Below are 16,003 nucleotides of genomic sequence, written 5' to 3'. Positions count from 1 at the left end.
CTCACACACCAACTCATTTAACCAAACATCCACTCAAACAGCTACTCAGTCAAGCCATACTCCCACTCAGACACTCACTCACCCACCCAGGAGGCTCTGACACACCAACTCACCCAGCCATTGAGCCACCGACACAGCCACTCAGTCACTGATGCAGCCACTCACACACCCATGCACCCACCCATACAGCCACTCACACAGCCATTCATAGAGGCACCCACACTGCCGCTCAGTCAATGATGCAGCCACTCACACACCCACTCCCACACTAATACAGACAGTCATACAGCCACTCAGATGACATATGTAGACGTATGACAATGTAGAAACATCTGAAGCCTATACATAAAAATTAATATCAAAGAATGATGCGTGAGGGAGAAACAAGTGCTCGCCCTTCCATAATGGGAGTAAATCTATCAGCACCTTTCACCTCAGCTACAATAACAGTGTCAACTGTGTGTCCTAATTTGGAGCACATAATTACTCACTATTTGTGGTGCTGCATGCCAGTTGGCTTAAATACTACAACTGTGGCACAATATTTCACTTAGAAAACATGTTGGTATACTTTCATGTTGTTTTATAGCAGTTGGGTACCTCTTTTTTGGTACATTATTTAAAAAAAAAAAAAAAAACAGTTAAAAAAGGTTCTTTTTAGAACCACACAAACTATTTAAAAAAGAGCTGTGTTTGACCTTTTATTCCTTTATTGTATATATAATGTATTACTGTGTGCAACGATGTGTCAGTGTATGTATCTGTCTGTGCCTGGGTGTGTCAGTGTATGTATGAATGTGTCCCTGGGTGTCATAGTGTATGAAGGAGTGTGATCGTGGGTGTCGCAGTGTATGCATCAGTGTGTGGCTAGGTGTGTCAGTGTATGTATGAGTCTGCCACTAGGTGTCTCAGTGTATGCATAAGAGTGTGCCATGGTGTGACAGCGCACATATGAGTGTGCGCCTGGGTGTGTCAGGGTATGCATCACTGTGTGCCTGGGTGTGTCAGTGAATGTATGTGTGCGTCTCAGGCTGTCTTAGTATAGGGGCTAGTGTGTGTGTGGGTGTGTCAGTGTATGCATAAGTGTGTTCCTGGGTGTCTTAGTATATGAAAAAGTCAGCGACTGGGTGTGAGAGTGTATGTCTGGGTATGAGACTGGGTGTGAGAGTGACTGTCTGGGTGTGAGAGTGTCTGGGTGAGAGTGGGTATCAGAGTGTCTGTCTGGCTGTGACAGAGGGTTTGAGAGTGAGTGTGACTGTGCCTATGTGTGAAAGTGTCTGTATGGTGTGAGAGTGGGTGTGAGAGTGTCTGTCTGGGTGTGAGATTGGTTGTGAGAGTGTTTTGGGGTGAGAGTGAGTGTGAGAGTGTCTGAATGTGAGAGTGCATGTAAAAGTGTCTGTCTGGGTGTGATAGTGGGTATGCGAGTGTCTGGGTGTGAGAGTAGGTGTGAAAGTGTCTGGGTCTCAATGCGGTTGTGAGAGTGTCTGTCTGGGTGTGAGATTGTCTGGGGTGAGAGTGAGTGTGAGAGTATCTGGATGTGAGGGTGCGTGTGAAAGTGCCTGCCTGGGTGTGAGAGCAGGTGTGAGAGTGTCTGCCTCTGAGAGTGGGTGTGAGAGTGTCTGTCTGTGTGTGAGTGTCTGATTGTGAGTGGATCTGAGAGTATCTGTTTGAGTGTGAAAGTGAGTGTAAGAGTATCTGTCCGGGTGTGAGAGTGGGTGTTAGAATGTCTATCTGAGTGTGAGAGTGAGTGTGAGAGTGTCTGTCTGGATATGTGAGTGGGTGTGAGAGTATCTCCAGGGATGCCTGAGTGGGTGTGTGAGTATATATATATATATATATATATATATATATATATATATATATATATTTACGTTTCTCGATATCCTCAGGCCTTCCCGTGTATTTACACTGGATACTGTGCTCCATGGGTGAACCCATCGATCTTGAAAAACATTTTTAAAAAAGTTTCTAGGCATTTTCAGCCCATCATTTACTGTTTTCCTCATGTATATCAACCTTCTGGGGCCAGGGAACCTCCACCCTGACCTCGTAATATGCATTTCAGCCCTGGGGACCATTTCCTGATTTTGCAACCTCAACTTCCCTGTCAAGTTGCATACAGCCAACAGGGGGTAACCTGACTGTCAACCAAAGACCCCATTTCTAACAACTCGTGAATCTGTGGATCCATTTCAAATGGGTCCACTGAGGATCCGCGACACCATATATCTATATCTTTTTTTGCTTTAATATCCCTAAAACTAATGAATGGACTTACACCAAATAACAAAAAGCACACTTTCTGAGCCAACAGCTAGCTTTCTGCCTAATTTGATGTAATTCTATCCAGCAGTTTGTGCTGTAGTTGTGTTCAAAATCCCTATGGTAATTAACATGGGAAACACACTTTTGTTATCTCCATTTCTTTTGGCCCCCGCTTGATGAGTCACCCCGAAACCCACCATGCACAGTAAGACACAGTAAGACATTTGGTGAAGATTTGTCAAACTGTCCCAAAGTTACAGGCAAGTCAAAAATGCTCTTCCTATGGAAACTAGCTCCTAACTAGAACTATTTACTGGCAACCTGTCAGTAGGCAGTAGGTATATATATATATATATATATATATATACATATATATATATATATATATATATATATATATATATATATATATATATATATAAAAAAAACAAAGGTTACACGTACAGGGTACCTTCACCCTGACCCCTTATGACACTTACATTTTGTATTTTCACCCCAGGGCACCATTTCCTGTGACATAAAATGGTGGCCGCAACTTTCTAGTCAGGTTGTGGCCAGCCAATTACAGTGCTTCTATTTACTCATGCATTTGTGAAAATCTGTGAATATTTGTGATATATCTTACAAAAAAATGTTATTGGAGAGGGTCCCCAAGTCTGAAAATAGAAATGATAAGTGATATAAGGGGTCAGGTGGCGGTACCCTGACCCCAGAGGTGTGACATAGGGGTGTTTTAGGGTGAAATTATTTGGTTAAAATTATTTTTATTCATCAAGCATGATATCCTTGAATATCATAGAATATCCTTGAATATTCGAGGATATTCCATCACGGACTCATTCATACACTAATTCATTCACTCACACATGCACACAGAGACTCTGGTGCCCACTCATACATCTACTCAGACACTCAGACACCCATGCAGACCCACTCATAGACTCACACATCCACTTTCAGACCCACTCAGACACTCATGCACCCACTCACAGATCCACTGAGAGAGACTGGGCCAGTGGCCAACCCCCCGCTGCGCAGAGCCAAAGGCACAGGGTTGGTTGGTAATCAGGACATGGCTGCAGGCCAGCCCCTGGGGCCATCTCCCACCGTGCATGGTGGTTGGATTAACAGTAATTATGTTTTAAAAAACGGAGAAATTCACTGAAAACAACAAAGGTCACAGGGACGTTATATTAAAGTTCTGAATTTAATCATACAAAACCATAGAAATTCAGCAATTAAAGTTAGTTATTTCAAGTAACTATAACTCGCAGCCTAGGGTAACTATTAGTCGCACCTTTGCCATGCAAACAAAGCCAAACCCTCATAGTGGAAGGATCAGCAATGAGTCCAAGTTGTGTACGGTGTAAGAGATAGCTTTAGTGTGATGGCTTCTGCTTTACTGAGTACTGAAAGTCTAACACGTTTGGTCAAGGGGGTGTAATGAAAATAGGGAGGTCCCAAAACGAACTTGAAATCCAGTGCATTTTACATAGAATTTTGTATTTCACATAGCGAGAAAACAGCCAGTCAGATTTTGCTGAAATTTTACAGTGTTAGATACTAGGGTGCACAGATGATTCTTTTGGTTACTGCAGATAAGTAGAGTAAGTAGCAAAGATTGCCTTTCATTTACTGTGGCCTTCATATATAACACAATCCTACTAAAAGTAGCAAGGGAGCCAACAACAATAAACTAAACTGCATATATAAAGTTTCACATTTACTACATGAACAACCTAAAGACCTATTTATTACTACATGCTAATGAAAAGCATTAAACAAATTCATAACATATAGATTATATCTTATTCTACATATGTGTACTTTCCATGCAAACCATCTTCCTTATGCACCTCTCTGCAACAAAATGAAAAATTGCTCTAGCAGTGAGCCACGCAAACTATTATTAGGAGGATATGGTAAATGGGCACTAGGAAAAAACTAATATCTTAATTTAATAACAATAACAATGATTGCCTTTCACTGACCTAGGCCTTCATATGTAGTTCAATCCTACTAAAAATAGCAAGGAAGCCCAAAGAATAAACTAGACTGCATATATAAAGTTTCAGATTTGCTGCACGAACAACTGAAATGCCCATTTATGGTTACATGCTTATGTCAACCATTAAACAAATACATACCAAATAAAATAAAGAAGAAAGTAATCATATTATATCTGATTGCTGCTCTGAAGTTATAGTTCATATTTCCAAGATAGGAATTCCCTGGATATTAGCTCCCTAATAACATTAGACCCGTTTGACAAATCAAACCTTCCATTTGTATAGCATTTTGTACATTTTGACAAGATGTACATTTTTGTGGTGAATCCTTAAGGGAGTGCAAAGACAAAATATGGTCTCAAAATGCATTTTTCCACCAATGTATTTTCCATACATTATTTTATTTGACGTACTGTGAAAACATCTGAACGGATTTACATGATATTTGGCAGTATTATACATTCTGGTGCAGTGATGTTTTTCTGCGTATTGCACTTAAATGGAGTACTTTTTTAAATTATAAGGGATTTAAACATATTGATATCTGTCAACACTGTACTTTCACAGAATTTCACAACAATTTGTGAAACAACTGTGATACACAGACCTGCCAAGTACGATGCATCTGGGGTTAGACTAGCACATTTTAGCATGGTGTCTGCATCACCACCCTAAGACACATTAGCCAGGCTTTTGTAGCACACTGATCACCACTGTGAGGCGCAATCAACAAAGCACTGCATTTAAGCAGCGAGCATTGCACTGCCAGTAAGTGCACTCTGTGCTGTCTATCTGCTGTTTTAAATAGTGTACCAGACCTCTTTATTTGTGAATGCCCAGCAATAATAGTCAACACAGAGCAATGAAGTATTAAGCTTTTAGTGCCACAGGACCAATGCCAATGACAGTGAGTCTCATAAAGCTGGCGAGTGGTGTAAACAAATTCAATGGGGACCGCTAGTGGTTGCCCTCACATGGATCCCGGGGTGGTGCCTTGGCTGTTGTTTTCCAGCAAGACTTCCAGTGCTACCACATTCTGTGGTAATGCTGGTGTATAATTGGTGCCTCCCACGGAAAGTGGCAGCTCTGATTTTCCATGCAGCACCCACTGCCTGCAGAGTGCTACTTTGTGAGATCCACGCAAAAGTCTGTGCTGCTTAATGCTGCAGAGGAGGTCACCCTCTGGCCCACTGGCAGAATGTTTTCCTGATCTGCTGGATGGGGGAGTGTAAACAATTCACCTGCTGCCCTCCACGTTTGTTCGGAGTCGGGTGCAGACAGACTTCTGTTCGGTACAGGCAAGCTCTGCACTGTCTGAGTCATTAAAAGTTCAAAAGTTTCAAGTTTAAAAGTCCAGAAACAGACTATGCTGTCAATGACATTCAGCTTCTTACTTCATAAGTACATAAACGTGCTTAAACTATGATTTGGAGGGAGTTTTTTGAGTTTCTATAATCTCTTCATAAGAGATATGCATCCATTGTAAGAAGGTAAAATATATTTGTCTGTTAGAAATGGGGTTTCTGGTTGGCGGTAGGTCTGCACTCTATTCAAGCAGGGACCCTCACTCTAGTAAGGGTAAAGGAGAATCACATCTGGTTAACCCCCACTCACCCCCTGGGTAGCTTGGCACAAGCAGAAAGGCTTAACCCCAGAAGCAATGTGTAAAGTATTTGTACCAACACACAAAGTAATACAGTGAAAACACTACAAAATGGACACCACGCCAGTTTAGAAAAATAGGTAATATTTATCTAAATCAAACAAAATCAAAACAACAGACATCCAACATACACAAGTCAGACATTAATTTTAAAAAGAATAAGAATATTAATCCATAGAAAACAGTGAGAATGCTGTTGCTACACAAAAGTACCTGGTTTGCGTCAAATATGAAGCTGCACGGGCGAATGTTCGTCGGAAAAGTCAGCAATGTGTCAATTACTTATTGGCAAGTGAGGCCGTGTCATTTTTCTCCCTTGCAAGAGAGCAATGAGTCGATTTCCAGACGAGCACCTCAGGTCCAGGCAGTTTTTGCATTGATTTTTCACGCCCAGTGATGTTGCGTTTGAAATCCGGTTGCACGGTGTCAGGAAACCAGGCTGCATGGGGTTTGCGTCGTTATCAGCAGCCGCTAGTGGGTGTTGAGCGTTGTTTCTCCATATGTGATGCGTCGATCTTCCAGACGTGATGCAGGCGGAGCACTGAATTCAGCCGCAAGGCCGGTGTCGCATCGTTTATCAGCCACTTTGCGGATGGTGAGTCAAAAATGTTCCAGCAGGGTTGTCTTTGTGTGGTTTTTAATCCTTTTCCACCACATTCACCTTTCAAGGGCCCAGGGATTGGATGGGGCACCACTTGGTAGGGCAGGGGTCTCACCAGAGATTCCAGGTGCTGACAGAGAAAGTCTTTGATGGCCCTGAGACTTCAAAAAGAGGAGGCAAGCTCAACTCAACCCCTTGGAAGGTCTTCTCAAGCAGGAATGCACAACAAAGTCCAGTCTTTTCCCCCTTTCATAGGCAGAAGCAGCAACTGCAGGATAACCCAACAAAGCACAGTCACAGGCAGGGATAACAATTCTCCTCAGCTCTTCAGCTCTTCTCCTTGGCAGAGGTTCCTCTTGAATCCTTGAAGAATTCTGACTTTCAGGGGTTTGGGGTCCAATACTTATACCCCTTTCTGCCTTTGAAGTTGACAAACTTCAAAGAAAAGTCTCTCTTGTTTGCAAGATCCTGCCTTGCCCAGGCCAGGCTTCAGACTCACTCCAGGGGGTTGGAGACTGCATATTGAGAGGGCAGGCACAGCCCATTCAGGTGTAAGTGACCACTCCTCACTCAACTCTAGCTCAGATGGCCCATCAAGATATGCAGGCTACACCCCAGTTCCCTTTGTCTCAGTGTCTAGAGGGGATTCCCAAATAGCCCAACTCTCAGTCTGACACAGACAGAGAATTCACAAACAGGCAGAGTCACACAATGGTTTAAGCAGGAAAATGCCCACTTTCTAAAAGTGGCATGTTCAAACTGACAATTCAAAACCCAAATTTACCAAAAGATGTATTTTTAAATTGTGAGTCCAGGGACACCAAACTTCCTATTTCCATCTGCTCCCAAATGGAATCTGCATTTAAAAGTCATTTTACAGCTGCCCACATGTTAACCTATAGGATAGATAGGCCTTGTAACAGTGAAATCTGTTTTTAGCAGTATTTCACTGTTAGGACATTTAAACACATCTCTACATGTTCCACCTTATAATATACACTGCAGCCTGCCCATGGGGCTACTCAGGGCCTACTTTAGAGGTGCCTGACATACAGAAAAAGGAAAGGTTTAGGCCTGGCAAGTGGTGCACTTGCCAGGTTGAATTGGCAGTTTACAACTGCACACACAGACACTGCAGTGGGAAGTCTGAGCCATGTTTACAGGGCTACTCTTGTGGGTGGCACAACCAGTGCTGAAGGCCCACTAGTACCATTTGATTTACAGGCCCGGGGCACCCCTCGTGCACTTTACTAGGGACTTACTAGTAAATCGAATATGCCAATCAAGAATAAGCCAATTACACATACAATGTATACAGGAGCACTTGAACTTTAGCACTGGTCAGCAGTGGTAAAGTGTCCAGAGTACCAAAAACAGCAAAAGAATAGTCAAAACATGATAAGCAGAGGCATAAAAACAGGGGAGACCACGCCAAGGATGCCTGCCAGGTCCAACACTGTCTATATCAACAATTCACAAATAACTATTTATACAGCAATAATAGTACAATCTGTCCAAAATAACTCTTTTCAGAAAGCCTAAATATGAAAAAATGGAGAACAAAATAGAAAAATTCCAAACCTAACCAGTGCAGTCTGCCTGCAGCTCCATGATGGAAGAAGTATAACTTGTGACCTGCGAGAAGCAAAAGGATCCCTCATGCATAAGCATTGACTGACTGAGAGGTCTACATAAAATGCAAACCTGTGATCTGTGTGTTAAACTTTGTGCTTTGCAGCAGGCCCATTAACCCTCCATGCTGTTTTAAGTTGATTCAAATTCCTGACTAGTTCAAATAGAGGTTTTGCCATTAAGTGCCAATTGAGTAGTTTAGTGTCAATTATTTTTACTTATTTAGTGGTTTTCAGCAGTTTCAGGGCAAATCTAGGGACTTTTATTGTTTAAATTGGTAATTTCTGATATTCATCCCTTTAAATTGACTTTATTGCTTCCTTTAATTCATGAGAACGTGTAACTTGAAGTGTCACACATTTGGAAGTAGCATGTCACCCATACGTACACTGGAACCATAAAAATGTCACACAGGGGCGGTGTTATAACTTGGCAGCTATGGGTACATGGCCTTAAACTTATTTAAAAATATATATACAAATATATAAATATTTTTTTTCTTACCCATTACACTTAAAAAAGTGGTAATAGGTATGGACCTACCACTTACATGTATTCAAGGCCCTAAGACTGAGCACAGAAACAGTGGAGTAAAAAAAAAAAAGACTGCCTTTTCACTCTACAAAAACATCCATTACCCTATTATATACTGACATGTCATTGCCATGTACCATGGTATACCGTAAGGTTAATGTTGTATACCATGGCCCAAAATATAACTAAGACCTAGCTCTATTATTGGATTGTGGTACTGTTGAAGCGGATTTGCTAATTAAGAAAATTATAAATGATTCATATGTTGTTACGAATAAGAAAATGCATAGAGAAATTAATCGTAGAAAAATAATGTGTATGTTTGAAAAATGTGCCCTCGGGGTATGGTCAGTCACCATGTGTACTAAAATGACTGAAAATTTGCAAAATAATGAAAATACATGAGAAAAATGTATTAATATGTCATAATGAGACGCATAACCTCTTTTTTATATTATTAGGTTAGCTGAACTAAAGGCCTAGTTCCACTGGGCCTCACACACTCTGAACATGGAGAAACCAGACGCCTTGCAAAGGACTGGAAATCGTGGACTGCAGCCTTGACCCGTTCGAAGTTCAAGTTACTTGCCTAGAATTTTCTGCAATGTACCGGCGGACAGGAGATGATAAAGACAATTTGATACAATTATGTGTAGATCAGGCTAAATGTACTTTCCGAGGATTTGAACAATAGAAGCACTGACTGGAGAGCCAAGTGCAACAATTTTGATACCTGAAGGGGCGGATGATGAGGGCATCGCATGAAGAACCAATCCGTTTCTTGTGACTTGGAATTTATGAAAATTAGTAGATTTGGTAAACAAAAACGATAGGTTAGAGTCATATCTGCTGACTGACTAATTAGCAATTAGGGGGATGGACTGGGAGACCCCAATAAAAAGTCATGACAAGGAGTGAGGAATCAGAATTGTGGGGAGAAAATTGATGACGTCAGGAGAAGCTGTCCGATGTGCTGATATTGGGTTCATACTCTGTAAACCTGATCCGTAGCTGACTGATTGATGACCAGAAGGCGAAGACTGACTTGTTGCTGATCGATCTTGGATAGGTAGCTATGAAAATGTGACAGATTATTTTTATGCCTTTTCTTCTAGGTACCAACTGCGCTGTTTATAGAGATTCTCACTTAGGTAGATTTTTCCAAATTAATGTTTTCTCTAAATTGTTTTCGCATGAAGACCCCCCATGCTAATGCTAATCTTGGTTAGGTGGGCTGCTAGAGGTGACGTTGACTGTGACAAATGACTGACGATCTTAATTGCTGAATTACATTATTAATGCTGGTATTCATAGCTTATGGTATTTCATTGTTGCATATGTCTTCTTTAAGAAATAATGTCTTTTAACTAATGAATTAATAAAGAGTTGATTTGAATAAAGTTGAACTAACAGAGGATTTTGATTTGGAAGCAATAGGGAAATTAAAATTGTTAACTCTTATTCTGAGTGGTGGGTATTTTTGATTAGTATTGTTTAACGTCGTGTTTTTGATAGAGTGCTTCCTTGATTATTGATGTTAGTTATTGATTCAATGGTCACTGCATGACTAAGATACTCCATGTGATTCAAAAGATTCATCAACCTATATGCATCCCCTTGTAAGTTTACTTACTAAGGACCAGGTGCGCTAGCAGTTTTTGGTAGCAGCTTGATGGTTTGTTTCGTTGGGGACTAGTTATGTTGTGATTATTGGTTATAGTAGTAGTTTAGGTTAGGACTAGTTGTTCATATTTTTATGAGGTTTGAATTTTGTTTTTCTGAAATGGCAATTGTAGCAAAGATTATGTCCCCATAAGCCCAGAAATGACTTTCCCAGTTCCTGTATCCTGTTAGTGGAGTTGGGTATGTTCTCGGCGTGTTTTGAGATAGTGTGAAAGTGGTAGGTTGCGCATGCACAGGCTTAAGCAAACTGCAGGTGAATTGTGATGTATGTATGGTAAGTAGGGAGTCTGCGTACTCCAGATGAGGATTTGTAGGAATGTGCGTACTCCGTAGTATGAGAGTAGGAAAGTCGCCGAACTTCACATGTGTGTGGCGCTTTGTGCTAAAAAATAATCCACGTGCTTGTTGGTGTTGTACGGACCATGAGTGGTCTAAGACTCCGAAGTATATTGATAAGTGTAGGAGACACTTGGGTATATGTTGCACTTTGCCTGGTTTAGTAGGTTGATCAGGCTTGGTCAACAAGCCGGTGTGTGTGATAAATGAGTCAAAGAAATTTCGATTGAGAATTAGCGAGTTGTATGTGCACCAGGACAGACCCATTGATCAGTTGAGAGTAAAAATTTGCGGGTCAAATTTTGCTTGCGAATGTAGGAGACTGAGAAAGAAGAATAGCTGCATGAGCAAAAAGAGCCATTAGTGAAAATCCGTAAAGTCTACAAAGTGGTTGTGTCCCTTCCTGTAGTAAAGCAGCAGGTTTGTTTTAGTTATTGGCTTTTGGTAAGTGCCCACAATAATTTGCATTAGTTGTGTGAGTTGAGTTTAGGAGGACGAGCCGCAAGACTTTGTCAGCCAGTGTGTGTGAGTGTGATGTCAGGTTGTGCTGCGCTGGGATAGGTTGGTTAGTGAGAAGAGTCGCGAGTGGATTGGCAGCAGGGAATCTTGGGAGTAAAAGTAATTCCATTATTGAATTGAAGTAAACAGAACAGATAAAATGAAGTTTTTCAATGCATTCAGAAGTGGGATGAAGGGTGATTCTTACATTAAGGCGTCAGTGGGGGAGCCAACACCACCGGAAAATTCTCCAGCTTACATTGTGATGGAGGAGCGAGGTATAGCACTGTGTATTGTGGTTGAAGCAGTGGAGTAAGCTAACCAAGAAGCAAAGGTCCTTAGCATTTCCGGAGCATGGGACGTTTAATTTGAGAATATTGGACCAATTGCGAATGGCAGCATTATATGAGATGAAAGTGTTACAGAGACTAGCACAGTTTGAGGCTTCTGGGGTATGGGAACTGGTGGCTAGATAGCACCAAGAAATGAAGTTCAAAAGGAGAATGAAGCGAGTAGAGAAATCTTTAGCTGAAGCTAGATGGGATTGGGAACAGTAGAGATGGAGACACTACATGTTGCTAAGTTATTTCCAGCCATTACGGAGGAAGATGAGGCAGAGAAGGAGGATGGTGCTAAAGAGGACGAAAGTGCAGGAAAAAAAAAAAGAGAAAGTCCTATGTTGATGATGAAGATTCTGATGTTGAGGATCTCATTACGCAGTTGTTAAGAGATCGACCTCTATCTTTAATGACCTATTGAGGGGGTCCAGGCACTAGTGCAACTACAGCTGCTCCAGCACAAGTACAGGGAGCTGAGGGAGCAGTCCAGGAAGGGGTAGTACAGAGTACACCTAATGCAGGAACTACTACTGTGGTTCAAGGGCAGATGCATCCACCTTTGATACAGAGAATTTATCCAGATGTACCAGTTCTTGAGGCAGTCTCGAACATAATGGTGCTGAGGGAGCAAGCGCTTCCAAAGCCAATGCTGGTTCAGACAGAACCAACACCAATGTTATTGCCTTCAGCACAGGTGCAGGGTTTGCTAAAAGTTACACCAATGACAGAAACACAGTCAGATATTACACCAGTCATGAACCAGGCAATGGGGGTAACATTCCACAGGGTGCAAGTGTTAGGGCAGCTTCAAATGCACTATCGCTACCAATTACTATTGGTCCAGCTGGACCCTTATTTGAACAAAAAAAATAAAACACAGGAGAGCAGAATGAAATATCACAGAGTAGGGGAGTGAGTGATCCTGTGCAGATGATGTCATCCGCAGGACAGACTTTTAATTGATCTAGACCTTTAATGGATCTTAGTCCACTTGTAGCGCTTCCAGATGCAGTGAATGGCCCGAATGAGAGTCAGAGTTTGAAACTTTTGGCACCGCAAGCTTCAGGTGCAGTGGTGCAGCAGCTCCCAGTGCGAAATGCTAGTAACATTTCATTACAGGAATTGTCAGCTCAGCAGTTGAGTGAATGGTCAGACAGTCTAAACACTCCTCAAAATGCATCCAAGGGGTGAAGAGCAGATACATCATGTAAGGTTGAATATAGAAGCAACCGAACTAGTTGAGGTAACAATGGGTGTGAACAGACTGCAATCTTACACTGAAGAAGAGCTGAGGTATTTGTGCCCAAAGATTACGAGGAAAGTGAGTAAAATACATCAGAAATTGGCAGAGCTAGCAGAAAAACATGACATCGAATTGAGAAAACGAAGCATTTGAAATGCAGTTACAGATTAGATTTCGAGGCAAAGGATTCCGAACATATGAGATCAGCAGGAATGAAGGTGCATTGAGGAAATTGTTGCAGAGTGCTCAGATTTGGGGAGCATTAGAGAAGTGGGAAGGTAGATGGACAAAGAAAAAAGATAAGCTGAAGCGGGATTCACAAGAAGCGTCTGAGGAAGTTCAAAGAGAAAGGGAATCAGTAAAGATGCTTCAGATGAGAGAGATTCTAGGAGGGCAGTTTGTTCATGTCCCATGGCACAGGAGTGATATATTGTAATTTACAAATGATTACCCAAAATTGAGAGAGAAGCCGATCGAGTGGTATCAGCAGACAGATAGATTTGGAAAACTTTCTAAATGTCTGTGGGAAGACTTGAATACACTATTTGAGATAGTCGTACCAGCTGACTTATGGGTTGAGTGTAAGAAAGCAGTGGACTGGCCAACAAATAAACCAGAAAGGGACAATAAAGTCATGGGTACACCTTCACCTGAAGTAATGAAAAATTACTATAAAGTGATTGAGTTTCTGAAGACAAAAATTTCTACTAAAAATATCGATTGTCAAAGGTTTGACAGAACGGTCCAAGAGTCTAAAGAGTCAATACATACTTATTATGAGAGATTGTTAAAAGCATTCAAGGTGTACAGTGGCAAGGAATCGATTGAGCCGAAAGACATGTTGCATTTTGTGCTCAGATTTGTGGAAGGGTTGAGACCAGAAGAAGGGCAGATGATTAAGAGGCATTTGATTTGCTGGCAGGCAAAACCAATTGATGAGGTATTGCAATATGAAAAATACTGTAGTGACAAGATTGAATTAAATCAGAAAAAGTTGAAGGAGAAAGCGATGGTGATGCAAATAAAGGCAGCTCAAACAGGAGTGCAGGGAGCTATAGTACCGCCTATGCCCCGCAGTAGAGAGCTGTTATGTTTCAGCCTCAAGTGAGAAGTAGAGGACGTGGAGTTGACATGATGTGTAGTCCGGAGTTAGGGACTGTAGTTGTTCAGAATGACATGCAGGGAATGAAAAAGATGTTGCCATGTCATTTGTGCAGAAACGTGGTACACTGGAAGTGGGAGTGTCGGTTGAAGGTGCAGGATGGTACATTTCAAACTGTGAAAGCCCCAGGAATTAAAGGATTTATTCCTAACATTCAGAGCCGAGGACAGAATTTCTTACTGGTACAGCAAATGCAGGTGCCATGCGCACAATTAACCCAATTGCAACCAGTACAGCAGCAGGTTCCCATGGTACCTCGACAGCAAATGCAGATACCTCAAGCCCCGATGGAGCAGCAACAGGTGATGCTTACTTAGCAGGTCACAGGTCAGAGACAAGACTGTAGTAATAACACAGTGCACCAATTTCCATTTTATAGTGAGGATGAAATAAACGAAGAAGGATGAGTGATAGTTCGGATGAAGGAGCTTGTATTCTTGCAGCTTTCCTAGAAGTAGATCAGAGAGTACCTTTTGTGAAGGGAAAAGTGATGGGATACAAGGTCTCATTCTTAGTGGATACAGGAGCCACACACTCTCGACAGTGAGAAGTATAGAAGTCCCAAATTTACCTCTTTCAGGCAGGACGGTTCAAGTTGTGGGAGTGGAAAATAGACAGTTGACAAACCCAATCACAGAATCAGTGCAGGTTGAAATTGGAAATTACCAGGGACTACATAGATTTGTGGTGTGTGATTTGAGTCCTGTATCCCTATTGGGAAGAGACTTACTGTGTAAGACAAGATGCTCCATAAATTGTTCAGACACTGGAATAGAAGTTCAATTAGTGATGATTAGGAAGAACAGGTGACTGAAATGATGGATAACAATGGCAATGGAGAATACCCATTGATTGAATTTTTTCCGATGTTTACTGTGAAAGAATTGCATGCAGACTTGCAGGGAACAGTGAAAGAGGAGGTCTGGGATCTAATAGGGAAAGAAGTAGGTCTGATTTAGGGAGTGGAGCCGACTTAGGTCACTCTGAAGCCCAATACAGTATTTCCGCAGCTTCCACAGTATAACATGCCACAAGATGTTCTAATGAAGGTGGAACAAATAATTTGAGACTTTCTAAAAAAATAAGTTTTAAAAAGAAGAAGTATTTAGCAGCCCGTGTAATTCACCAATAATGGGTTTAAAGAAGCCATGTGGGAAAGTGCGTGTTGTGCAGGACTTGCGAAAAGTGAATGATTTGGTGGTTAAATGTTGTCTAGTGGTGCCAAATACAGCAGTGATACTGTTTCAGATTCATTGCGATGCAGAGTGGTTCACAGTGGCAGATCTGTCACAAGCTTTCTTTTCTGTGCCTCTTCATGAGGATAGTCAGTTTCTTTTTAGTTTCAAATTCCTAGACAGTGTCTACAGTTGGTCCAGGCTTCCACAAGGGTATACGGAGTCACCATCTCTGTTTAATCAGATCTTGAAAAAGAACCTGGAATCATTGGAATTGCCATACCAATCGACTTTAGTACAGTACATTGGTGATTTGCTGATTGCATCCAGAACAAGGGACGAGGGTAAACATGACTTGATTGCCCTATTGAACCATTTTGGAGAATTTGGACATAAGGCTTCACCTGTGAAATTGCAGTATTTCCAAAAATCAGTAAAATACCTGGGACACCAGATTGAGAAGGGATCAAGGAGAATTTCTAGGGAGAGAATTACCATGATTCTGCAGAGAGGTCCTCCCACTTCTCATAGAGTTGTCAGGATGTTTCTGGGAATGGTGGGGTACTGTAGGCAGTGGATTCCGAATTTTGCTGAGATTGCTAATCCTTTGCAGCAGTTGTCACATAAAGAAGTTACAGATCCAATTACCCTCGATGAAGATCAGATGAGGCATTCACTGAATTGAGAAAGAGTTTGTACAGAGCTCCAGCATTGGAAATGCCTGTGTTAGACCTGACAGCCTTAGGATGGTGACCCCTAACTTTTTGCCTGCCTCCCTCCACTTTTTGGACACAGTTTTTGCTGTTTTTTAGACTCTGCACACTTTACCACTGCTAACCAGTGCTAAAGTGCATATGCTCTCTC

The 16,003-nt window shown here is 41.7% G+C and overlaps 1 long non-coding RNA gene across 1 annotated transcript in view; it reads left to right on the top strand.

The window, feature by feature from the left end:
• LOC138304060 (uncharacterized) overlaps positions 1-10,113 on the top strand; it is a 775,383-nt gene extending 765,270 nt beyond the window's left edge. Inside the window, exon 3 of the long non-coding RNA XR_011205492.1 lies at positions 9,166-10,113. This is a non-coding gene — a long non-coding RNA (uncharacterized lncRNA). The remainder of the gene's footprint in view (positions 1-9,165) is intronic.
• The last annotated feature ends 5,890 nt before the right edge of the window (positions 10,114-16,003 follow it).

Source organism: Pleurodeles waltl, chromosome 7 (genome assembly GCF_031143425.1).
Source record: "Pleurodeles waltl isolate 20211129_DDA chromosome 7, aPleWal1.hap1.20221129, whole genome shotgun sequence".
Classification (NCBI taxonomy): domain Eukaryota; kingdom Metazoa; phylum Chordata; class Amphibia; order Caudata; family Salamandridae; genus Pleurodeles; species Pleurodeles waltl.
The sequence above is the reverse complement of the archived record's forward strand: the minus strand, read 5'-3'. Positions and strand labels throughout refer to the sequence as shown.